The sequence below is a fragment of the Hylobates moloch genome, unplaced genomic scaffold (genome assembly GCF_009828535.3).
Source record: "Hylobates moloch isolate HMO894 unplaced genomic scaffold, HMol_V3 SCAFFOLD_18, whole genome shotgun sequence".
NCBI lineage: Eukaryota > Metazoa > Chordata > Mammalia > Primates > Hylobatidae > Hylobates > Hylobates moloch.
The window spans coordinates 37,275,540-37,299,946 of record NW_026652293.1 but is presented as its reverse complement, the minus strand read 5'-3'; the positions used below and the strand labels follow the sequence as shown (position 1 = coordinate 37,299,946).

The following is a 24,407-nucleotide window of genomic DNA, read 5'->3' as shown; positions in this document are numbered from 1 at the left end:
GCATATATAGGTGCTCACAACCGGTGGTTCTCTTGACCCACCCTCCCCACCAACTCCCTTCTCTTTCCCAAGGGGAGGGCAGTATGATTTGAGGAAACAGCACTTTAACAAGGAAGCTAGGTTCTAGTTCCAGCTCAGCTCCATCACCAGGTCAATGACCTATTTAAGCTCTGGGCCTCGGGGTTTTCACCTGTTGAAAGGGAGGCATCAATCCTTGTTCTGGCTGCATTACCCATTTTGAGACTCCAGTGCTGCGTGACCCAGGATAGTAGCCACTACTCACCTGTGTCTATTGAGAATGTGAAATGTGGACAGTCCAAAGTGAGGGGTAGCATCAGTGTAAGACACACTGGATCTCAAGGCCTTAATATAAAAAAGAAAATATCTTACTAACAATTTTTACATTGATTACATGTTGAAATATTTTCATATATTGAATTAGTACAATACATTAAAATTAGTGTATAGTACCTGATCCCTTTTAATGTGGCTACTAGACAGTTTAAAATTACATTTCTCACTTACATTTGTGGTTCACAGTATATTTCTATTAGATAATGCTGCTCTCAGGAAACAATCGCTGGAACCTTAGGTAAATGTAACCTGTGTTTCCTCCTTGCAGCATAAAGAAATGCTGTCATATCCATTCCAGCTTTAAAATTCTAGGAACTACGTTTTATAAAAAGAAATGTTTCTAAACACTGATTTTGTTCGTGTGTGTGTATATAATGCTTTATGTACCCTAGAACTTAAAATATAATAAAAATATATATATAAAAATAAAGATTTTATGTGTAAGTGATTATCATTACTGATTATAGTCTGATCACTATTATAACTAGATTACAAATTGACCACTAATATGATTAGAGACAAGCAATATCTGGAGTAATTTCTCATCTGTGGAGAAAAATATTGTGGGTTAAAAGCCGAAAAACACATAGGGATTTTTTTTTTTTCTTTTGAGACAAGATCTTATTCTGTCGCCCAGGCTGGAGTCCAGTGATGTGATCATGGCTCATTGCAGCCTCCATCTCTCAGTCTCAAGCAATCCTCCCACTTCAGCCTCCCAAGTCGCTGGGACCACAGGTGCACCTCACCATGTCTAGCTAATTTTTGTATTTAGAGACGGGGTTTCACCATGTTTGCCAGGCTTGTCTTGAACTTTTAGGCTCAAGCAATCTGCCCCCTCGGGCCCCCAAAGTGCTGGGATTACAAGCATGAGCCACCACACTCAGCCAGGAACACCTTCCTGATAGGAGAGCAGGGATTTGGATATATGCGGGGAGCTTCTTGCCTGCTGTATATCTCCTGTATCTCTTTGCTGGCAACCAGCTCTTATTCCCTTTGCTTACACCCAGCATAGAAGCAAGCAACATGAAAATCAGTTCCCTTCAACCAAGCAGCTCTCTCTCTCTCAGTCCTCTTTGACAAGTCTATTCACTTTAGGGAAAGACATCGACAAGATGAGGGATATGGAATTCTATCCGGAAATAGAGGGAAAATGACCCTTTATGGTCCATCTTGATTCTTCAAAACCTGCTCAAAGGGGAGAGATTTGCCATCAGCCCCCCTGCCATCAGTGGAGTAGAAAGGGTCTTCCTCACCATGCAGGGGTCTTTCCAGCCGGTTATTCCAGCTCTTGGCACCCAAGCCCTCCCATCATTCCTCATCTCCCCATCTGTGCTGTTAGTGGGGCATTCAGCCTAGAGGAACGAGGCCCTGGGGGTGCTCCGCAGATGGCTGTGTGAGCAGCATAGAACCCCACCTCCAACCTCCCAGCAACCGCTGCCCCAGCCCAGGCAGGTGAGCAACCGAGCAAGCTTGGAAGTGTTTGTGCTCCTGTTTTTACCATTTAGAATGAGGAGAGAGCTTATCTACCTTCTGTCTTGAGTCTCAGATTCCTTACTCTCTTGGTACTATTTTCAGTAATTCCTGGCTAAGACAAGGCACATTTTTGGACTCATAAATAATAAGGCAGTCACAGAGAAAGAGTGTCTGGCTTTTTCCCAGGCTGTTTTTTCCTTGCCTGTGTGTCTTTTAGTTTGGATTTAAGCCTATCTCCTCCTGTTGCACCCACTTCAAAAATGGCTTTAGAGTTTGGCCTCAAGGTACTTTCAGAAACCTGTGGACTGGGGTCCTGCTCACAGGGATCATGGAAGTCTTTCCTAGCCCTGGGCCCACAGCTTTGGTTAACCTTATCTAAAGACTTGCTGGGACTTTCGGACTTAAAAGGTCTGCTTGGCTAAAGGGAGGGGAAACAGAGATTATACAAAGTGCTTTACCATGGGGCTCCTCCCTCAGTTTCCTGCTTCTCCTTCTCCATCTTTGCTTGTTGTGCTCTAAAACCAAACTGTTCATTGTTCCTCATCCTATTTCAAGCATCTGTGCAAACCTTACTTTATGCTCTGATGAGAACACCCTCCCCCAACCTTTTGTCGTTGTTAAAGACCCAGCTCACACTTCACCACTTCCAAGAAGGCTTTCCTGACTCCACCTTCTCCCACTGGTGATCACACCTTGTTCCTCCACATACCAGGTGATGCTTGTTTGCATGTATGTTCTTCCTCTTCTTCTCCCCATTCTTCTTCTTTCCTCATGCAAGAAATTTTATTGAAGATCTTCGTCATTTCAAGCAACGCCCTCATGCATCTCCCATTCAAACAGAGGTTGACCAGGACAAGCAGTATGGAGAGGGCTTTGAGAGAGAAAAGAGCAGCATGTCAAGCTGTGAACTTCTTGAGATCAGAAGTCATGTCTTCTTTATGCATCCTTATCTCTCCAACATCTCGTGCAGTTGTTTGAATAAAGAGAGAAATGAATGAGTGGTGAAAATCAGAATATGGGAGCCGAAAGGTACTTTAGAGTAGCTGTCCTCAAGCTTTGGTGGGTGTTAGAATCACTTGGAGAGACCCGGGTTCGTTGAATCAGGCTAGACCCTATTCCCCTTCATTTTTACCATCTTCCAGGTGACTCTGATGCCCACTAAAGTTTAAGGACCAGTGATAGAGCAGTAATTCTTAACCTCAGCTATAATTGGTATCACCTGGGGAATTTTAAAAATTAGGAATGCCTGGGTCTGTTCTCCTCCTCCCCTCCTTCTTATTTTATTGGTCTGGTGTATAGCCTGTGATTTGAGAGGTTTAAAAGGTCTCCAGGTGATTCTAGTGTGCAACAAAGTTTGAGAATCACTGCTTTAGAGTTCTTCTAGGCTAACCTGCTCTGTAGTTCGACTCTTCATAATATTCTAACAAGTGATTAATACAAGTATAGGTGCTTGGCACTTCGTCAATTTCTGTCCTCAATTTTCTGAGGTAATGTAGACAAGACCTGGGCTTGGAGTGAGAAGTCCTTGGTTTATATTTAAGCTCTGTGGCTAACTCCAGATTCTTGAATATTGAGAGCTGGATTTTTTTCACCTTCTGTAAAATGGGGAGAATACTAGCCTTCAAGGGCTGTTGTAAGTACAGAATGTAATGACACATGTGAGATGGCTGACTGCAAGCCCCGGAACTCATAAAATACAGAGAAGGGTAGATTGATAGTGATATTGATATATTTTTAAAATATCTGAATGTGTTGGCATAACTCCATTGCTTGTTCCTTATGGACGTCGGGAGTAACACCTCCCTTTCTCATGAAATAATACCAATTATTAATAGCTACCATCTATTGAGGGCTTATGATATGCCAAGAACCATGTTAAGTGATTTACATGGATTGTCACATTTAATCTTCATAATAATTCTGAGATACTGTGACAGATTTACAGATGAAAAACTGAGCCTTAGAGAAAGGTCGTATTTTGAATAGTGACATCCTGCCTGCAAAAGATGTGTCCATGTCCTAAACTCTGGAACCTGTGAATTTTTCTTTATTTGGAAAAGGGGTTTTGCACATGTAATTAAATTAAGGATCTTGAGATGAGATTATCCGGCATTATCCCCAGAAGCCTAAATGCCTACAAGTGTCCTTATAAGACAGAGACAGAGGGAATTTTTAGATGGACCCACAGAGGAGAAAGCAATGTGAAAATGAAAGCAGAGAGCACAGTGATGCAGCCACAAGCTCAAGAATGCCAGGGCCGGCCGGGCGCGGTGGCTCACGCTTGTAATCCCAGCACTTTGGGAGGCCGAGGCGGGCGGATCACGAGGTCAGGAGATCGAGACCACGGTGAAACCCCGTCTCTACTAAAAAATACAAAAAAAAAAAAAATTAGCCGGGCGTGGTGGCGGGCGCCTGTAGTCCCAGCTACTCGGAGAGGCTGAGGCAGGAGAATGGTGTGAACCCGGGAGGCGAAGCTTGCAGTGAGCCGAGATTGCGCCACTGCACTCCAGCCTGGGCGACAGAGTGAGACTCCGTCTCAAAAAAAAAGAATGCCAGCGCCCTCAGAAACTAAGAGACAAGGAATGAATTCCACTCCAGGGCCCCCAGAAACAGTGTGGCTCTGCTGGATTTTGTACTTCTAGCCTCCAGAAATGTGAAAGAATAAATTGCTGATGCTTTAAGCCACTAAGTTTGTGATAATTTGTTAAAGTAACATCAGGAAACTAAGAGAGATTTAAGCAACTTGCCCTAAGTCACAAAGCAGTGAACCCAGAATTCAAACCCATGTTCTTAACCAATATATTATATTGCCTTTAAGCTGAATTGAACTTTGTAATAAAATGTCTTAGATTCATTTATTCAACAAATGTTTATTCAGTGCCTACCATGGACAAGGCCTGTACTGGCTGAAGATACAAAAATGAAAAAGGCAGAAACATTCTTCCCTTTGGATACTCTACAATTTAGTGGAAGAGAAAAACTTTAGACAAGTATTTTCACATACACAGAATTCCAGTAGTGATAGGTGCTGCAAAGGAGATGAATGAAAAAAATAAGACTTATCCTGGAATATAGGATCAGATCCATCCTAGGTAGGCCCAGCTAATAGCTGAGGTAGAGGTCAGCTCTTCATTCCCTCTGGCCTGTTTACTGAGGGTTTGAGGGCTTACAGCTCCACTTTAGCCCTCCTGAGCTTGCAGAATCTTGGTCCACAAACAGATTATTTGGGGATAAAGACCCACAAAAGAAGAAAGGCAGTAAAGAATTCAGCAGACAGCAAGCTCTGCAACCCGTCGCAGACATTATTATGAGGCAGTGGAGTGTGTGAAAACTTTTAGACAAACTTCGAAAATGTTGCGTTCCAGTACCAAGCAAGATTTCCTGTAGGGTCATGAGAAGCTCACTAATCATCTCTTTAGTTCCAAGCTATATTACTTCAGGGAAGTTTCTGTCAAGGCTTCACTTTAGTATCTCTTTGTCTGGGTTTATTCTATCAAATGCTTATTTGCTTAAAAAAAAAAAAAAAATGCCCCAAGCCTTAGCTGGTCTAGCAGCTTAGGAAGTTCAAATCCCCGCATACCTCAGAGGCCTCCTAGCCTCTGCCCCAACTGCTGCAAATAACTTATTTTCTGACCATTTTCAGCAAATGATTTCATTATCTGTGGGCCCAAAATCAGACCAAACAAACTCTGGCCGTTGGACTATGGTTGCATAGAATTAAAACTGACCTACAAGATTTTTCTCTCCATGGTCTTTACTTGTCTTCTGAACTCAGAGACCTGAATTCTTCCCAAAGATCCTTCCTAGGACTCTAATTTCTTTTTTTTCTTTTTTTTTTCTTTCTTTTTTTTTTTTTTTTGAGACAGAGTCTCGCTCTGTCGCCCAGGCTGGAGTGCAGTGGCGCAATCTCGGCTCACTGCAAGCTCCTCCTCCCGGGTTCACGCCATTCTCCTGCCTCAGCCTCTCCGAGTAGCTGGGACTACAGGCGCCCGCCATCACGCCCGGCTAATTTTTTTGTATTTTTAGTAGAGACGGGGTTTCACTGTGGTCTCGATCTCCTGACCTCGTGATCCGCCCGCCTTGGCCTCCCAAAGTGCTGGGATTACAAGCGTGAGCCACTGCGCCCGGCCAGGACTCTAATTTCAACCCCAATGTCCTCAATAGTTACATTCACTTATACATTCAACAGGTATTTATTGAGTGCCAGCCATGTGGCAGGCACTGTGCTGATACAGAGGTGAAAATACAAAATTCCTCTCTCATGAACCTCACTTTCTGGTGGAGTTAGCAAATCCCTGTGTGGGAAGTACTGTTATACCTGACACTTCCTGAGCACCATTTAATGTGCCATAAAAACTCTGCAAGATATATACTATTATGTCCATTTCACAGGCAGGAAAACAAGTTCAAGGTAAAGTGACGCAGCTAGTAAATGGCAGAGCCAGAATTCAAATCCAGGCTTTCCTGGCTACCAAGTCCATGTTCTCAGTGACTATTTATTTCTAAAATAATAATCTGTGTGTATAGGGAGGAAAGAAGGAACGGGCTTAGAAGGCTTTTTGCTGGTTAGGATATCCTTTCTGGAAGGGGATATTCTTGATTACCCTTAGGTGGTTTTTCTTATTTGTATTTTTTCTTTGATTTTCATATTTTCTTTAATAAATATCCTATACTCTTGTAGTCAGATAAAAAATAAGTAGAAGACATAAAAATTATAAAACTCATATATACCCCCAAAGAATTGAAAACAGGTATTCAAACAAATGCAGGTACGCACATATTCATAGCTGTATTACTTACAATAGCCAAAAGATGGAGGCAGCCTAAATGTCCATCAGTGGGATGACTGGTAAACAAAGAGTGGTACAGACACACAATGGAATATTATTTGGCCATAAAAAGGAATGAAGTTCTGATACATGCCATAACATGCATAAATCTCAAAAACACTATGCTGAGTGAAAGAAGCCAGACCTAAAAGTTCACGTGTATGATTTCATTCATGTGAAATATTCAGAAGAGGTAAATGCATAGAGGCAGAAGTTGAATTGGTTGCCAGGGGCTGGCTGGAGTGGGAAAAGGGAGCAATCGCTTTATAGGTACACACTTTCCTTTTGGGCTGCCAGATCTGTTTTCCAATTAGATAGAAATGGTGGTTATACAACATTGTCAGTATACTAAATGCCACTAAATTGTTCACTTTAAAACAGTTAATTTTATGTTAAGTGACTTTTGCCAAAATAAAACAAAAGTAAGAAAACTCTAAATAGACAAAACAGTCACATCGAAGAGCTTTAGTCTTGCTATTCTTCTGTACTGCCGGGTCTCTTAGGGCTACAAAAATGAATTTAACATTGCAACGCTAACTGTTTTTACTTAGTGCTATAGCCCCATTTCCCGGTAAGAGCCCTGGCATGTCCACTAATAAGGTAACCCTAGGCCATTCACTAAACCTCTGTGGACTTCTATGTCCTCGGTTGTCACACAAGGGTAAAAATGTCCACACGAAGTCATTCCCAGATCCTAATATGATAATGTTGTGCTTCATAAAATGTAAATTGACTTGAATATGTGTTTCTTTATTTTTACATCAAGAAACAGTAGGTGATCTGAAATTATCTCTGCTTACCAAGCATCTGTGTTAAAAGAACTGTGAGCATAAGGGGTGAAATCTTGGTAAAGTGTCTATTTAGAGGCCATGCTTTCTGTTGATGTTGACATTGCTATTTTGTGTTTGTGGGTGTTTTGTTTTTGTTTTTACTTTATAATAAAATTTATTCATGTAAAAAGGAATGTTTGGGCTGGGGCTAGGAGAAATGTTGAGGTAATGGAAAACTCTAACAATGTGATCATTCATTGAAGACACGAGCTCAGGGAAAGCCTTTCTACTGGTGACGGGCATTTTTCTGCTAAGGATTCCCAATAGGAATCAAATACTGCTGAAGATAGTAGAATCAGACTTTTGTGCTGGATCGCAGGTAAACCCTGGGTAGACCTTGAGATACTGCCCTTGCAATGGTGCTGAGTAACAGAAGGATGCTAGCATCCTGCATCCAGTCAGAGGAGCTCACTGTAACCCATCCCTCCAGTCCACCCAGACTAGCTAGACAGTGCCTTCTTAGCTCTCAGCAGCCCTCATCCTGCTGAGAGAGGAATTTGGAGAAGACCTGGGGAAACATTGAAAGACCATCTCAGAATCCAGCTAAACAGCTTGGGTCCTCTTTCCCAGGGTCAGTTGAGGCAGGAGACTAATATCAGGAAGATAGATGGCTCCCAGCAGCTCAGCTCTTTTAAGGTAAGGTGGGCCTGATGTGTCACCTGTACCGTTTATTGCCCTTATCCTGAAATCATTTTCTTCCTTTAAAAACAAAACAAAACAAAAAACTAGCTCTTGCAATATCTAAACATATTTATTTATTGTAGAAAATCTAGAAAATAAAATGAAGCCAAAATTATGTTACTGCTAACAGATACTTTTAGTCTTTTTAATGCATATATTTTTACAGATATATTTACTGAAATGGAATCATGTTGAGCCATTCTCTTTTGTAAACAACATTTGTCCCTTAGAAACAATTTCACAAACATCTTTCTGTGTCATTAAATATTTTTAACATCATTTTTATTGGCCATATTAAATGTTGATGTGGTTTGGCTCTATGTCCCCACCCAAATCTTATCCTGAATTGTAATCCAAATTGTAATCCCCACGTGTCAAGGGAGGGACGTGGTGGGAGGTGATTGGATCATGGGCAAGGTTTTCCCCATGCTGTTCTTGTGATAGTGAGTGAGTTCTCACGAGATCTGTTGGTTTAAAAGTGTCTGGCAGTTCCTCTCTCTCTTTCTCTCCTGTCACCTTGTAAAGAAAGTGCTTGCTTCTCCTTCACCTTCTGCCGTGATTCTAAGTTTCCTGAGGTTTCCCTGGCCATGTGGAACTGTGGGTCAATTAAATCTCTTTTCTTTGTAAATTATCCAGTCTCAGGTAATTCTTTATAGCAGTGTGAAAATGGACTAATACAAATGTGGGCTGGGTGCAGTGGCTCATGCCTGTAATCCCAGCACTTTGAGAGGCTGAGGCAAATGGATCACCTAAGGTCGGGATTTCGAGACCAACCTGGCCAACATGGTGAAACCCTGTCTGTACTAAAAATAGAAAAATTAGTAGGGCATGGTGGCGTGCACCTGTAATCCCAGCTACTTGGGAAGCTGAGGCAGGAGAATCACTGGAACCTGGGAGACAGAGGTTGCAGTGAGCCGAGATTGCACCACTGCACTCCAGCCTGGGAGACAGAGTGAGACTCCATCTCAAAAAATAAAAAAATAAATAAATAAAACAAAAAAACAAAAAAACCCCAAATGTGTTCCATTGGAGAGGTATTCAGTAATTTACTGAACCTATTATCACCTATTGTTGAAAAGTTAGAATTATTCTAGCTTTGTGTTATAAATAGTAGGGTGATGAAAAATGCCTTAAATGGCCTAGGACAGTACCTGGCCTCATGAAGGTACCTACTACACAGTGTTCTTTTAAATCTCTCTGCATATTTACATTCCTAGCAACGGTGCAGGAGAATGTCCTATTCTTACCTTCACTCAAACTAAGTATTCTCATTTTCTTGGTTGTTGTCAATTTTAAAAGCAAAAAAATGGTATGTCATTGTTATTTTAAATTCCATTTCTTTGATAACTAAGGTTGAATTTTTCATGTTTAGTAGCCAGTTTATCTCTAACATATTCATTTCTTTTTCTCATTCTACTATTAAGATACTTATCTTTTGTTTGAAATCTACATTTTTTCTAGTTTAACTTTTAATTTTGTTTGCATGTATATTTTAACATGGAAAAATTTTATTTTTTTATTTTTTTATTTTTTTTTTACAGATTATGTACATAATTATCATTGAAAATAATTTTATCATACAAAGAAGGAGAGCATTTAAAAATGACTTGCTCCAGGTGATAATCGGAAGAAAAAAGTTTCTCTCTACTCACATACAGTTGTTTAACATAAAACTTCTGACACCAGATGTGTGTGGGGTTTTCCCTACACACCAAGCAATTCTCCAGTGGACACTAGGCTGGGTGTCCTACAATTTAATTCAATTCTGACGCTATCTTATTTTTATGAAATTGAATCTATCAGTCTTTGACTTTGGTGTCCTGCTTAGAAAAGCCTTCCATTCTCCAAGATGAACAAAACAGTCACTTGTATTTTCTTTAAGGTGTTATAAGTAATCACTTCCTTTTCAGTCTGAATCAAATTGAGCAATATTTCCAGCCCTAGGAAGGGCAGCAGATTAGTCTGGTGCCAGAGACAACTTTTCTCCACAACCTAGACTCAGGGAATCTCCAAGTTGAATGACCTCTAGAAGTCGTATAATGTGAGCTCCTGGCTGATAAATGTGATTCCCGTCTTCCAGAAGCCTGATAAGTGGTGGTTCCTCGCTTCTATACTACTGGTGGCAGTATAAACTAGTACAACCACTATGGAAAAAACAGCATGGAGATTCCTTAAAAAACTAAAAATAGAACTACCGTTTGATCCAGCAATCCCATTACCCAGAGGAAAAGAAGTCATTATACAAAAAAGATACTTACACACACGTTTATAGCAGCACAATTTGCTATTGCAAAAAATGTGGAATCAGTCCAAATGCCCATCAATCAATGAGTGGATAAAGAAATTGTGAGATATCTATCTATCTATATCTATCTATCTATCTATCTATCTATCTATCTATCTATCTATCTATCTATATATCTATATATATACACACACACACACATATACACACACACATATACACACACACATATATCCATATATATATACATATACAAGTATATATATGATGGAATACTTCTCAGCCATAAAAAGGAATGAATTAATGACATTTGAAGCAACCTGGATGGAAGTGGGGACTGTTATTCAAAGTGAAGTAACTCAGGAATGGAAAACTAAACATTGTATGTTCTCACTCATAAGTGGGAGCTAAGCTATGAGGATGCAAAGGCATAAGAATGATACAATGGACTTTGCAGACTTTTGGGGGAAAGGGTGGGAGGTGGGTGAGGGATAAAAGACTACTAATTGAGTTCAATGTTTACTGCTCAGGTGATGGGTGCACCAAAGTATCCCAAATCACGACTAAAGCACCTACTCATGTAACCAAATACCACCTGTTCCCCCAAAACCTATGGAAATAATTTTTTTAAGTGGCGTTTCCTTCTAGCTCAACACTTTCTTAAGTGACATTACACAAGAATAACCTATTCTTCTTTTTGAGAAACTCTAAAATTAGGTAGGTCTTTCTTATGTTGAGCCAACTGGTCTTCATTCTCACTCTTCTGTGTTTATTCCCTCTTCTGCTCAGAAAGTGGCTGGGGGCTGTTCTCTGGACTTTGCAGTAAGATTGGCCTGAGTTTCTAATCTTATACTCAGTAGCAGTATGGCTTTGGGTAAATTACTTAATAACTTTGAGCTATAGTTTTATCATCTATAAAATGGGGGTTCAAAAGTTACTATTATTACACATTCTAACTTTGAGACAGACAAAGCTAAATGCTGGAGCAAGTGGGCATCAATGCTGTTTTATTTAGCAGTTATGTGTGGTCATTTTAGACTTGATTATGACTCAAGTTTTCCTTTAGTTCTATGCTTCTAAACTGTGTATGCTGTATTCAAAGCAGTATCTTGTAGCATAATTTATGCTTGATAAAGAAAGCCAAAATATATCTGTACTAGTCCATTTTCACGCCGCTATAAAGAACTGCCCTGGGCTGGGTAATTTGTAAAGAAAGGAGGTTTGATTGACTCATAGTTCCACATGACTGGGGAGGCCTCAGAAAATTTACAAGCATGGCTGAAGGGGAAGCAGGCATGTCTTACATGGAGGCATGTGAGAGAGAGTGTGTGAACGGGAAACTGTCAAACACTTATAAAACCATCAGATCTCATGAGAACTCCTTCATTATCAGGAGAACAGCATAGGGAACCACTCCCATGATCCAATCACCTGCCACTGGGTCCCTTCCTCAACACATAGGGATTATGGGGATTACAATTCCAGATGACATTTGGGTGGGGACCCCAACCATATCAATATCTCTAGATAAAATTGTAAATACTTTGAAAAGAAGCAAGAAGGATCAAAATCAATGTCCTAATATATTAATACCAACAATCTGTTATGAAACTTATTGTTACATAGATGTGTCCTCATTAGTTCCAGTGTTGCTTTGAACTTTGGATAAAATGACAAATAGCCTTTCAGACCTTGTCTGTTTTTAGGTAGAGGACCTGGTATGTGGACACCTAGACCTCATGAGGTTGATTTGAGAATTACAGGAGATCATGCAGAGCTCTGATAGTGCATTTTCATTATGATGTTATTGCCCACAGAATCTCTTCTTTCTCTGACTAAAGTTTCCATTCATTTCATTATCCTCTTCCTAGCTCGTTTTCCAGATCCTTCCCTCATAAAAGGTGGTCTTCTGGAGTGAGCATAGAATACTTTGTGCTGCCACTTCATTTTGCAGTCTTTTTCTGCTAATTCATTTTATGCTTTTATTTCTCAACCTAAATTATCTGCTGCTCAGTAACATCAACTTATTAAGTTATTGCTGACTTTTAATCAATGGCAATTAACTAAATCTCCTGTGAGTTTCTTGCAGTTTTTACCATTCACTTGCATCTCCCTTTTCTCATATTCACTGTTTAATTCTCATCTCTCATTGTATAATCGGTGTTTTGTGTCCCAGCACTCACTAGAAGCTATTCCTATTATATTTCAACATGTTAGATTTGTCATATTATTTGATGGTATCATTTTGCATGCTCATAACATCCCAACTTTGTGTGTTATATTAATTTAGTTCTTTTTTTTTTTTTTTTTTGACAGAGTCTCACTCTGTTGCCAGGCTGGAGTGCAGTGGCTTGATCTCAGCTCACTGCAATCTCTGCCTCCCAGGTTCAAGTGATTCTCCTGCCTCAGCCTCCTGAGTATTACAGGCACCTGCCACCACACCCAGCTAATTTTTGTATTTTTAGTAGAGATGGGGTTTCACCATGTTGGCCAGGATGGTCTTGATCTCCTGACCTCATGATCTGCCTGCCTCGGCCTCCCGAGATGCTGGGATTACAGGCATAAGCCACTGCGCCTGGCCTTAATTTAGTTCTTATCTAAGACGTTGATATGGCTGTTGGCAGGAAAAGGATGTAGACAGAGCCTCTATCATGATTATACCTTGTCTTGTTGCCAGTATGGAGAACAGCCTCTCTTCTCTTACAGATGCATATAGTTTAGATTTTTTTTAAAAATTCTTTTCAGTGATTTCAGTATCTTCCTGTTTCTCTGAACTTTAAAGTCAGCATTCCCATTTTGTCACATTAATTCACTCAACAAGCATTTGTTGAGCTATGTGCCAGTTACTGTGGTAGGCGCATAAATAAGTAATATGCATCTGTCCTCAAGATGCTCACAGTCTAGTGGAAGAAACAGATCAAATGAATTGGGCACATAATAGGTTTGGGGAAGTTTGGGATAAGACTTTGTGGAGGTGACATTTGAGTTGGGTATTGCAGGATGCATGGGCGTTTGCTAAATATGAAGCAGATCAAGGACACATCTGGCCATGACCCACATCTCCTCTCTTTAGCCCACATGAATGCCAATATTGCATGCATATTTTCTCTCACAGTTGCTGCTGTTTTTCTGAAAGCAGTGTTTTCTCATTCACAATTAGATTTTTGTTCTTGGCATTCTAGAAGATGCAATTGCCATCCAGAAATGCTAAGAAGAAAAAACATGCACCATTCTAAGAGGACTTAAAAAAATTTTTTAGATACATAGTAGGTGTATATATTTATGGAGTTTTTGAGATATTTTGGTACAGGTGTGCAATGCATAATAATCGTATCATGGAAAATTGGTTATCTATTCCCTCAAGCATTTATCCTGTGATAATCCAGTTATACTCTTTTGGTTATTTTAAAATGTACAGTTAAATTATTATTGACTATAATACCCCATTGTGCTATCAATAGTAAGTCTTATTCATTGTTTTAAAAATATGGAACACTTCATGAATTCGCGTGTCATCTTTGCCCAGGGGCCATGCTAATCTTCTCTATATTATTCTGATTTTAGTATATATGCTGCCAAAGCAAGCCCTAGAGGAATTTTTAAGGTGTATTCAGATCATTGAACATCCTATATCACTCTTATGTCTTGTTTCATTACTAGTTTTATGATAACTAATTATCATATAGTTATATTAATAAAAATAATATTTGTTAACATTTATAGAGTACCTTCCACATGCTAGGTGGAAGGTACTTAACCTACCATCCTTCTGTGAATAGTACCTGTGAATCATACCTGTGAATGGTACCTTACATATATTATCTCCTTCTACCATTAACAAAGAAGAAATCTGAGCTCAGAGAGGTTGAGTAACCTCAGGTCATGTAACTAATCAAGCAGCAAAACAGATTTGAACATTGGTTTCTCTGTCTCCTAAGCCTGACCATTTACATTTTCTTATTCTACCCCATTGGTCAATATACCCTCTGACTCTCTTCCTTGGTCTTTACCCATTGATTCTCCTCTGTAATTGCCTTCGTATTAGTCTGCTAGGGCTGCCATAACAAAGTACCACATACTGTGTGACTTAAACAACAGAAATGTATTGTATTACAGTTCTGGAGGCTGGAAAGTCCAAGATCAAGGTCCAGCAGTGATCAGTTTCTGGTGAGGGTTCTCTTTCTGCCTTACAGATGGCCACTGCCTTCTTGCTCTGCCCTTACATGGCAGAGAGAGACAGACTGACAGAGAGAGAGGTCTCTTATATTTTTATGAGGCCACCGATCTTATCAGATTAGGGCCCCACCCTTATTACCTCATTAAATGTCATCTCCTAAAAGCCCTGTCTCCAAATACAGTCACATCGGGGTTAGGGCTTCAACCCTAACTCCAATATAAATTTTGGAGGAACACAGTTCAGTCCATTGTACCTTTCCTAAAACATCACATATATTTTCATTTCTCCATGGTTTTGCTTATGCTGTTTTCCCAGCATAAGCTTTCTGTCTTTTAAAATCTTTCCAATTATTCATTACCCAACTCAAATGTCATTTCCCATGAAGCCTTCTCTGGTTTTCCAGTCAAATTTAGTTGCCCTTTCACCCACTCAATAATGATTCTTTGATTGTATTTTGATTGAGCCCCTCTTTTACCCAAACTACATTATATACTTAAGCTCCTTGAAGTTAGGGACTCTGCCTTAATATGCTCCCAGTTTGCTCCCTATTTTATTGGTACTCCGTAACATTTATGACTTGAGTTTCTAATTAGCTCTAAAGAATGATGGAGGCAATTGGGTGGGTGTAGGCTAGATAAGAGAAATGCTTGTGCCCATCTCCAAGTGTGGGAAGTGATGCCTTACAGAAGACAGAAAAAATGTTGCTTGAGGGGTTTAGACTGAGACCACCAGGTAAAAGTTACAAAGAAGCACATTTCTGCCCAGTTTATCGAAGAACTTTTTAATAAATAACAAAAAGGTGAAGGAAACTAACACTCATTGATAATCAGTTGCTAAACTACTGCTTTACAATTTCCACTTCCACATGGTCTTATAAAATAGTTCCCATCTTTTATAGATGAGAAAACCAAATTCCAAAAAGTCTAAAGATCTGATATAAGATCATGTAGCCTACCTCCGTCACTCATTCCTTCATGGAGAAGTAATCTCCCTTTCTCTAGAGGAATTGAAGCCAACTGTATGACCAGTTTTCAGGAATGCTATATTGAGAATGATCTGGGGGTGTTGGTATAACTAATATTTTAGTTTTCTTTCATCTCTAAAGTCTTCTGACTCAGGAATTCTCCATCCCTGACATAGATTTAATGGAAATAGACCTATAAAACCTAACTTCTCCCATCCCTTTGTGGGTAATATATATTAGAAAACTTGTATTAAGATTATTACAAATTATCTTTACATTGTTTCATGTATGTTGGTCCATTGAATTGGGTGTGTGTGTGTGTGTGTGTGTGTGTATGTGTGTGTGTGTATGTATGTATGTGTATTTTGAGACAGGATCTCACTCTTCGCCCAGGCTGGAGTGCAGTGACATGATCACAGCTCACTGCAGCCTCAATTTCCTGGCCGCAATCGATCTTCCCACTTCAGCCTCCTGAGTAGCTGGGATTCCAGGCACACACCACCATGCCTGCCTAATTTTTGTAGAGATGGAGTTTTGCCATGTTTCCCAGGCTGGTGCTGAACTCTTGGGCTCAAGCAACCCCCCTGCCTCTGCCTCCCAAAATGCTGGGATTATAGGCATGAGCCACCATGCCCAGCTTCTGTCAGTTAGTATTTATGAATCTGTTTGGAGGACACAGCTTGGAAATATCCATACTAACAAAATTGACTTGGTTCTGACCAGTAGAGGCTATATTTTTCAACCAAGGGCTACACTGTCTGGGGAAGAAAATGGTAATATGCATGAGTTGTCCATGACTGTAGAAGTCAGATGGATGAGGTACTTAGCCTTGCTAGCCTGAGTACATTCCATGCTGAAGGTGGGTCCCAGCAGCCTGAGCCCCCCAGGGTCAGCTTCTGGGGCAGGCAGCCAATGTTCTGATGTAGCTGCCATTTTTCTTGGATGATTCATGTGTGAAAGTGTCTCCCCCAAAAGAATTTGGGTCATCTTGTTCTTTTTCCCAAAGCCAGGCTCTTATCAGACCAGAAGAGTCTCTTCATACAAATGGATCCCAGTTGGGAAGTTTATGAATGTTAAGGATAGTTGCTCATTCCAAATACATAACCCTTTTTGTCTGTGGCATCTTATATTTGACTATACTGCTTTTTCTACTCAACAGAATTGGATCTTAGAATCCTGGAGCTGGTGTACATGTGACTTCAGAGATAACTTAAAAATGATCATGTATCTCTGTCTTCTAAATTCAGATGGTTTAACTCTATTTCTTTTTTCTTGTGAAGGCATAGTCTTGAATTTGAACACAGCTTTTGCTTGTGTGTGTGTGTGTTTGTGTGTGTGCACACATGCACTATAACATTTTGGCATGTGCTATGAAACTCTTTTTTTTTTTCTGGTCAGAAGAAAGATGACAACACTGAATCAACTGCCAGTAACATCCAAAACCAGTTCAATATTATCCCCTGGTTTCTTTTCCTAGGAAAAATATCACAGGTATCTTCCTCCTCTTCCATTTTCATTATACAAAATATGTTGTTCCTGGATGGAGATTGGGGGAGGAAGATAATTATATTTTGCAGTGTCTTGCAAGGAATAAATGCCATCAAAACACTTGAATATGAAGTTGACACTACTTTGGAATAATGTAGCCCATTGTGCCTGAAGCTTAACAGACATGACCCAAAGAAAAGAATGGTTCACACAATATCAAGAGTACTTTGTGGCAGAAGTGGGACCAGACTCCATCCCCTGGTCCTCACTGCACAGCCTTATAACATCATAGCTTCTCAGAAGTATCCTAAGATTGCAATGGAAACCAGACCAAGCAGTCGGCCCCATCAGAGCTTGGAGGATGCTATAAGGGAAGTGTGTGTTTTCTCTTCTTAATCACAGCCCTATTGTAAGCCTCAAGGATTTAGGATCCACAAAAGGAAATTCTCAATTTCCATTGCCTTTTGTACTCAACTTTTAAAGTCAAAGATGGAAAAGGTAAGAAAATAAACAAGAGACTTTTTTTAAAAAGCAATATTCTGTATGACACCACTTATATGAGGTACCTAGAGTAGTGAAATTTATAGACAGAAAGTAAGATGGTGGTTGCCAGGGATTGGGAGGAAAGGAGAATGGGGAGTTAGTCTTTAGTGGGCATGAGGTTTCAGTTTGAGAAGATGAAAAAAGTTTTGGGATGGATGGTGGTGATGGTTGCATAACAATATGATTGTACTTAATGCCACTGAGCTAAACACTTAAAAATAATTCAAATTGTACATTTTGTCACATGTATTTTACCACAGTTTTCAAAAAGTGCAACATCCTTGGTATAATCTGGAATGTCCATACCCCTATGCACATGCATCCCCAGAAACAGGACATCATATTCTAACGAATGATAGTAACAAATTTATGCTATTTTTAATTAACCTTAATTTTGTTGTTTTCAAAACAATTGCATATACGTGGTTGCATCTGATAGTCACCAAAACTGGGAGAAAAGCATAACAGATCTTTTATTTCACAGATGAGTAAACTGAGGCTCTAAGTTACACTGCTGACAAGTAACAGTGGTACTAGAACCCAGGACTTCTGATATGTATTCCTGGAGCCATGCATGATCCTGTGTAAAAGTTTCAAGTTGATACTTAACATATTATACTTACTAATCTTAGAAAAGAGACTAATACATTTTAAAAGGATTTTCAAAAACTTGAAGTGGTTTAGAGGTTTTAAGCATGAAAATAAGTTAACTTAGTTACCTCATTGTCTAGACATCCTGATTAATGGAGGTTTTACTATATAGTAATAATAATGACAAACGCTTATATAGAACTTCACTGTGCACCAGGTACTGTTCTAAGTGCCTTAAGAACACTAACTCATTTATCAAAATGTACTATTTGTATTTAAAATGTATAATGAAATTTATTGAGACTTGCATGTGCCAAACACTTTCCTAAGTGCTTTATACACTTTATCTCATTTAATCCATATAACAGTCTGAAGCAACAGGTAATACTAGAGCTTGGAGATGTGAAATAATTTGCTCAAAGATACATGAGAACAAGTGACACAGCCAGACTCAAACCCAGGTCCACCCATCTCTTTACTATGATTCAGATGGTGTCGTGTGTGTCTTTCTGTTCACTGTTATCTCTAAATGTTAGTTACATCATTCAGGCAGCTGGAGCAATGTCCAAGTAGGGATGCTGGTTGGCTCATAGTTTACTTCTTGAAGACTTCTAAGTTTTATCCTGAAATTCTGGCTGGAAATTTGATTCCATTGCTGAAAACGGAAGAAATACAGCTTTCATGTTCATGCACAATTTGCTTTTTCATTTTTTTTTTTTATTATCCTGAGGCTTACTGTAAATCACACTTTCCCATCAGTCCTGGGGGTTCTGATTATGTTCATGGGGTCTAGCTAAGAGCAAAGGCAGTAAATTACTGCCACTTTGTTTGAAAATTTTTTTAGCCACAGTACATTAGCTGCCTTTGTTTGCTTTTCCACTGGTGGTGTGCCCATTTTTATTTCAGAATTTGTGTTTCTTGAATGTCTCATTTGTGAATAATGTAGCTTCCAAAATGGAATGATTGGAGAAAAAATATGAACGAGGGTGTCTTGTTTGGCACCTGTAAGATTTTAAAGCATTTATAGCAAAAATGAATTATTGAGTCCCCCCTCTTTCTCTCTCATACTCTCTTTCATTCATTCATCTGCATTCTCTTTCCTTCCTATTCTCTCCATTCTACTCCGTTTCCCAAAAAAACAATTGCTAGATAATGACCATTACGGTGGCTAATATCAGGTAACTACCAAGAAATGCCTTCTTCCAGGCTTCCCTAAGTATTCTTGTTTATTTGAAAGATTGATAGATCAGAGGGTCAGGGGACGTGTTTTATTGTAAGTTTCTGTTCCAAATTTCCTGACATTTTCCATTAAAAATATATAAATAAATAAGCCTTTTAAAAGGAAGAAATGGAACTAATAAGAACCAGACCCTAAAGTGATGGTCAAAATGTCAAAAATAACTGCTTTTCCTTTATTCAGTATCATTAATCTTGAGGTAGATACCTGCCTTTCCATAGAATCTCCCTAATAGCTTGACCTGATTCTCTTGCTGGGCTATTCACAAATAGAGTGACTTCTAAAGTGACACCAAACTCCTCAGTAGCTCTCAGGAATTGGTGTGGGAGTTCAGTGGCGATATTTGCATATGTTTTTCAAATCACATCTTTCGGTAAAGTGATGAGAAAGGAGGCTGTGGCACACACTAGCAGTCCAGAGCACAAGGCCTCCTCATGAGTCTCCATCATCATCATGTTTGTGAGATCATCCTGAAGGTGCTAGAAAATAGTGATGCTTGTGTGCAACCTAGATGAATTTGAAAATTAACTGATTTTCCTCAAGTTTGTCAGAGTTTCTAAAGTGCCTTTGGAAAAGGTTCCAGTGCACACGAAGAGGAAGCTTAAGTTAGACAATTTTTGTCCTTATCAATAATCCATACAAAAATTGTTTATTTCATTTTCTTGGACTTTATATGAGATACCTTTCGGGGAGGCTGCCTACCTCATAATAGCCCTCTGTTGTCTGATAGCTGCTTTCACGACCCATCATGAGGGGCCTTCAGCAGCCATGTTTGAATTTATAACCCTGTCCTTCTGGTGAGAGTTGATTGGACCAGGGAGAGGACACCTGGCCCAGATTACGCCAGGGTCTCTTTCCCAGGAATTTGCAATTGGAACTCAGAGGTAGCCTGTTAGTGTTTGTCAGTTGCTGTTAGTGCCAGGAGATCAATCTGGGGGCCATAGAGTGTTGATCTTCTACTGTGTGCATAGAAAAGCCAAGAAAGCTGGTTTTCAAAGAGAGATTTAAGCAGATTCATAAAGAGAATTAGAGTCTGGGGGTGGAAGGAGATTCCTGATCTGGTTCCGGCAGCTTTCCAGTTCTCGGTTCTCGTTCCTCCCAAAACCTGGCCAGATATCTTGCCAGAGTTTCACAGGAAACCCTTGCATCCTGTGTTAAATTCCCCATCCACCTCGTCTGCTTTTCCTCACCCTCTTACACTGGCTTGAGTTAGTTCCTGTTGCGTGTAATCAAAGAGTCTTAACAAAGACAGATTGATACCTCTCTGGTGTGTATTTGTTTGATTATAGAGATGGCCAAGTAAACACTTAGATGGATGTTCATACTTGCCCTTTGGTACCCTAGAAGGTTTGAGTTGGGAACAAACCTCAGAGATCTCCTAGCCTTATCCTCACATTAGACATATATGGAAACTGAAGACTATAGACAGGTAAAATAAGTGATTTACCCAGGGTCACACAGCTAGGACTCGATCCCTAGCCTTCTGGTCCTCAGGCCAGCCAATGATCTTTCTAGGCTGGCTCCCTTGTGCAATCCATCCATCCATCCATCCAGTAAATATAAACTGAGAAAGATTCTGCTACATGACAGGTACTGGGTACATGTCTTTTGTCCTCAACAAACACAGTGTGGAAGGACCAAAGTTCTTTATGTTTATTTTTACTTCATTCCATGGGGTTCCCCATCTGGAGGGCACTTTGCTAACTTTGGTAGCCCATGATCACAGCGAGTTCATCCAGGAATCTCCCAGAATATACTCCCATCATATATTCTCTGTGCCTCTTGTGTGTATTCTTTCCTAATATTTGTGATAATCCATGTTCATATTGAATCTCCCCTGGGAGATCCTTGAAACCAGGGACTGTGTGTAAGTCATTGCTTTTACTTCCTAGCGCAGAATCTGTCACAAGGTACTTCTCCAATAAATGTCTGCTTTTCTAGAGAGTTTATTTCACTCCTTAGAATCTCAAGTGAGAGCTGTGTATCAGTTAGCTCCTGCTAGGTAACAAACCACAGCAAACATAGTAGCTTCCAGCAACAATCATGTATTATTATTCTCTCTCCTGGTTCTGAGAGTTGACTGGGATCCGCTAGATGATTCTTGTGCAGGGTCTCTCATGTGGTTGCAGTCAGATGGTGGCTGGGTCTAGGGTCATCTTAAAGACTTTGTCATTCACATGTCTGGTGTCTCGACTGAGAGGACAAAAACAGCTGGAGTCTGGAACAGCTGGGGCTATTCCACACACAAGTGTCGTTTGCACAAAAGATGTCCAAGAGCACCTCTTTATTCTCTCCAAGTACTCTCCATGTGGTGGCCTCAGGGTAACTGGTGACTGAAGGCTCCCAGAGGGATTGCCTCAAGTTTTTTTAAACCTGACTCTGAAGTCTCTCACACAGTGTCACTTCTGCAACATTCTTTTCTCAGAGGTCCTGCCACATGCAAGAAAGACGCGATCACAGAGGTCCTGCCAGGTACAAGGAAAGGGCACACAGACTCCACCTTCTCATAGAAGGAGCATCAAACAATTTGCAGATATGTTTCTACATGTCTGCTTTATACGTCTTCCTGCATGAGAAATATGAAAAAATGAACACTTTTCAGGGAGCTTTCATTTCAGCTGGAAGCCATGATTTTCAGACAACTGATAGTTTCTGGCTTCGCTGACAGCTACATCCATTGCAACTAGTTTGCTAGCCCTAGCTGAAGTTACTCACAGAATTTGCTAACTATGGACTTTAGTGGCCTAGGAGTTAGTATGGGCAGGCAAGGTGGATCAGGGCCTTGTTTTGTCATGCAATTCTTGTGTGGTTAGGCTCTATGGTTAATAAGACCATGATGAAAAGATGCCTTAGGGTTCCTCAATGTAGTCATATATGAGTGGTTCTGTTTTTAGTTGTCACCATGATGAGGGTGTGCAGTTGACATTTATTGAATAGGGGTTTAGGATGTTAAACACCCTACCATGTGCTAGCAATCCTGCTGGAGGAGGAACTTTCCTGCCAAAAATGCTAATAATTTCTGACCTAATGTTAGAAACACAGTGAAGTGGGGAAGCTGTGAGAAGTGCACTGCGGAGTCCTCAGCAGATACGCGTGGTACATGTCACCAGGGGTGGTATCTGGTTTGTGTGCCACACTCTCCCCAAAACAACTGCACAGCTTCTGCCCTTCCTCTCCCCTCTGCAGCCTTGCTCTCCATCAAGGCCCAATGCAAGCACCCCCTATTCTCTCACACCTTCCCTGATTTCTAGAGCGGGACAGGTTCACCCCCTCCTGAGCATAAAACAGCCTTTTCCTTACCTCTTTCCTTGTTCTGATTATTTTCATATGTTTCTTTTGTATCACTGTTTTGCGAGGCCAAGGAGAGATGGGACAGGTCCCCCCTCCATGTCCGCACAAGTGTTTAATAAGTATTTGCTTATTTATCTTCTGTTTCCCCACTCCTGTCTACTCCTCGCCTCCCCTAAATGCCTGCACATTCCAGCAAGAGGACAGGAAGTCTGGTGTTTCTCTGCCTCTCCACTCCACACTGGGTCTTGCCCACTCTGCCTGATAAAAGTCAGGGAACCATCTGGCCTCTCTGCCACCACCTCAGTAAACTTGGCCAGCCTGTTTGGATCTCAGCCTCCCTTTCTCCACCCTCTCTTGTGAACGCCTTCAACACTCAACATCTTGACCACACACTTGGCTTTTGCTCTCACTCTGACTTGTACTTTCAAATTAGATCCCTAGAATAGCTCTGCTTTACTTCCAGATCTTAAGGGGCTCCTGAAGGACAGAGGCTGCATTACCTCTTTTTAAAAAAATTCCACCGATCACAAGGTGTTACCTCCTTTGGAAACCCTTCTCTGACACCTCTGGCCTGGAAAATGGGTTAAGTCCCCTTTCTAGGGTTCTTTACCACCCTGAACATACCCGGATCACACTTTATCATGATTATCTCTTTACCTGTATGACTCTGTAGCCAGGATGAATGATCTTTGAGTACAGGCTCTTAGGTGTTTGTTTATCTATTTATAATAGATAATAAAATAAAAAAGATCCATTCATCTCTTCATCTAGCATTTTACACATCTGTCTTTAGCAAGCCTGTGATCAGTTTAAGGAGCCACAGCAAATGAAAAAGGCATGGTCCCATCCTCAAAGTTCACGGCCTTGTGTGTTGAATTGATTTTTGTCTCTTGCTACAAAGAAAATAGTACCTCCTTCAGTCTTCATCTCCAGATTTCTCAGTGCTTTTCTGTTTTCTTGAAAAGCAGTGGAGCAGATAATTTCTAATTGTTGAGGAATCTGGTTCAAAATTTCAAGGCAAAACCGCCCCATTCATGAGAGAGAACATTCAAGTGACAGGGCCTTCACCATTGCACTGCCCTGCTAACAAGAGACCTTGAGTTGTGGTCAAGTCAGCAGATTCTTTTAAATTTTGAAATACAGATCTTGCACAATGAATGGAGAAAGGGGGAAAGAATGGCTTGTGTGCCCTTTTGTGCTCCTTGAAGTTTACATTCTGGGAAAACATGAAACTGGAATGTCAGCCTTGGTGGAACTGAGTTGGAATGCTCACTGGCACACAAAGGGATTCTAGTCCTGTTTAACCAAGATGTGACTTTAGAACACTGAGATTGCATGACTGTATGGATCCCCAGAGGAATAGAAATTCATGGGCCAGAATGACAAACTTTTATTTTGAAAGCCACCTAGGCTCCACTTAGAGCCATCAAATGCTTGAGAATTTATTATGACTGGGCAAGCCACTGCCTAAGAGTCAGGCCAGGGTAGTGAAAATACACATGGACTTTGTCTTTGAATGCCCTGAATGTGGCCTAGTTCTTCCTAGCACAGGGCTCTCTACCAGGGCTGAAAGCACAACTGTTGCATTTGCATGACATGGAAGCAGCCAAAAGCTTCCATAGTGAGGATCATGTGTCGTGCTGATGCTGAGGCATCTCCTGCGTATGGTACTGAAATCACAGAGATGACTTATGATGTGTTCTG

At 40.4% G+C, this 24,407-nt stretch overlaps 1 protein-coding gene and 1 non-coding gene across 3 annotated transcripts in view; one reads left to right on the top strand and one right to left on the bottom strand.

Moving 5' to 3' along the window:
* The window catches only part of ROR1 (receptor tyrosine kinase like orphan receptor 1), a 422,204-nt gene that overhangs the window by 251,555 nt on the left and 146,242 nt on the right, over positions 1-24,407 (top strand). The gene's annotated exons all lie outside the window — the stretch shown is intronic.
* LOC116458210 (U6 spliceosomal RNA) lies at positions 13,894-13,996 on the bottom strand. Its single transcript, XR_004245257.1, has one exon. It is a non-coding gene; the product is annotated as a U6 spliceosomal RNA (small nuclear RNA).